The 2,631-nt window shown below is 52.6% G+C and overlaps 1 non-coding gene across 1 annotated transcript; it reads right to left on the bottom strand.

The window, feature by feature from the left end:
• Window positions 1-279: 279 nt before the first annotated feature.
• Window positions 280-353, bottom strand: TRNAT-AGU. The gene has a single exon. It is a non-coding gene; the product is annotated as a tRNA-Thr (tRNA).
• Between the last annotated feature and the right edge of the window lie 2,278 nt (window positions 354-2,631).

Here is a 2,631-nt window from a genome sequence, read left to right as displayed (position 1 = left end):
CTCACTGCGGTGGACAAAAAACTGTTCCAAAATCTCGCTCACATGCGTCTTTCGTTTTCGTTGTAAAAAGCAAGCGACCTGTGCGATCTGGCGCAAAACCCAGTAAGCCTCGCTTCCAACAACACGTGTGTCCTTTCTCTGGCTGCCTTCTCAGCTCTCAAAGAGGCATATTGAGAAGATGACAATAAAAATCTACTGGAGCAAACCCAAAGAGGCACTGGATGGAGAAGATGACCAAAAAAAAAAACTACTTGAAGCCTAAATGGGGGAAAAACATCCTGCTTTCATTGAGAGTTGAACTCAAGACCTCCCGCTTACTAAACGGGTGCTCTAACCAACTGAGCTATGAAAGCTTTTTGCTGCACTTAATTAATTAAAATAACTACTATTATTTCTTCTCGCACCTAGTTCGAAACAAGGAACAAGCTGCTTTCTCACAAGCCAGTGTGGCAAAAGCTGCAGTGATTTTTCTTATTACCAGGAAACATTGTGCTACATCCGTTTCAAAATAATAAAAAGGTTTGGTGGGCTTGGGACAGGAAGTAGCATTCAGAGCACTTCCTTAATGCTGGATTGCTGGTGATCTTGTAGCGCACACTATATTGCATAGGAAGTTCGAGCCTCTATAGTGCACAGCATGTCGACATATAGGTGACTCATGCATACACTAGCGCTTGCCGACAACAATAAATAGAGAGGCACAGATCCTGGTCGTTCCAAATTAGTCATCACCTGCTACTGCTTTTGTGGGGACTATGCATTGCGTTAAAGTGAGGCTCTCCATACATATTTGTAGCATGTGCCTTGTCAGTTCTTAAAAGCAGTGAAATCTGCATCAGTCGTGTTACTCATGTACAGAAGACATCATGTCCACAAATAATTAAATATTCTTGAATGAAAGGATCTGTATGAGACAGAGAAAATTGCACATACCAGTAAGAGCATCTCCAGTCGCGTCCCCCAAACCGTCCCCCAAAGGGATTTGGGGCGCGCCAGACAAAAAAAGCGTTCCAGCCGCGTCCCCCAAAGCCCTTTTTTGTCCGGCGCGCCCCTATACGGTGTCCGGCGCCCCAAGCCCGTCCCCGTCCCACAGGGGACGCTCCGGGGACGCCGGACACAACGAAAAGCGAGGCGGGGAGTGGCGGGGCCGACCCGTCAGCGGCACAATTAATTTAAACCTAGCCGTCGCCTACCTCGCGACGGAAGTTATTGGCGCGCGGCCGACGGTGCGAGTTCCCGCGAGAGGGCGCAGCCGACGCGTCCCGGTCGCGCCCTAGCTGCGCGTGCCGGCGTTAATGAGCGCCACCGCTCCTCCGCCTCCCTCCGGCCTATAAAAAAGGGCGTCTCTCATCGTCCCTCTCACACACAAACCCTAGCGCCTCTCTCCCAAACCCTAGCCGCCACCATCTCTCAACAAGACTCGACGCTATGTCTGGTAGAGGCGGAGGCCGACCTCGCGGCCGCGGCCGTGGTCGTGGTCGTGGTCGTGGCCGCGGCATAGCTGAACGCTCGCCGTCGCCTCCCACGCCGTCGTCTTCATCGTCGGAGATGGACGTGGAGCCGGACGTCCTGTTCGAGTTCGTCCACGTCCTCAAGGGCCACCCGCGCGGCATCCAGAGGCTGCCGGACTCCTTCGCCGAGTACGTCGGCGGCGTACGCCCGCGCACGATGCATCCGCGGGAGCATTCGTGCGGCTATCGCCGGTGGATCGTCAAGGCGATCTACGACGCGCGCGGCAAGATGTACCTCAACATCGGCCGGGAGAAGTTCGCGCGCCACCACGGCCTCGAAGCCGGCTTCATCCTCGTGTTCTCCTACTTCGGCAACGGGGACATGAGCGTCAAGGTCTTCGACGAGAGGCGCTGCCTCCGGGACTACCACGTCGACAGGGGACTCCCACGACGACGGCACCGACGAGGAGGACGACCGAATGAGTGTTGTTTCTTCGCAGCCGAATACGTGCACGGAGGTTTCTCGCTGTTCGCCTCATCGGTAGAACCAACAAGGGCACCATCCTCCCGCTGGATTTTCCAGTTTAGGTGACTGGTGTGCCCTCGAGTGTTCTTTCTTAGCAGCGAACACACGAAACCTTCGATGCACGGCCTAGTTAGGTTTAGTTTCTTTGCAATATTTTATATTTGTGTCCACCATGGTTCAAACTATGTATTAGTTTGTGGAAAACCATGTTCCAAACTATGTCTTCGTGTAAACCACGTTCTCAATTATGTATTAGTTTGTGGAAATTGAAATAAAAATGCCAGAAAAATTATTTTAAATGTTTGGGGGCGGCGTTTGGGGGACGCGGTTGGGGAGCGATGTCCCCCAAACGCGGCACGAACGAAACACGTCCCCCAAACGCTCGATCCGGCGCGGTTTGGGGGACGGTTTGGGGGACGCGACTGGAGATGCTCTAAGTCTTGGGGTGAATGTTGCACAGACCAGCAACTCTAATAATTCGTTGCATAGACCAGCAACTTCAGAACTAATCGGTTGAAAAGTTATCAGCTCCCTATTTAGCAGTGTATTAGAACATCTCCACTGATGCCCTCAAAATAGACCACGGCAGTGGCGCCGACACTGCCATATGAAGGGCGTTGACACTGCATCTTTCATTTAGGGAAGGTGTTCCCA

Source organism: Lolium rigidum, chromosome 3 (genome assembly GCF_022539505.1).
Source record: "Lolium rigidum isolate FL_2022 chromosome 3, APGP_CSIRO_Lrig_0.1, whole genome shotgun sequence".
NCBI classification, from domain to species: Eukaryota; Viridiplantae; Streptophyta; class Magnoliopsida; order Poales; family Poaceae; genus Lolium; species Lolium rigidum.
This window is presented reverse-complemented; position numbering and strand designations above follow the sequence as displayed.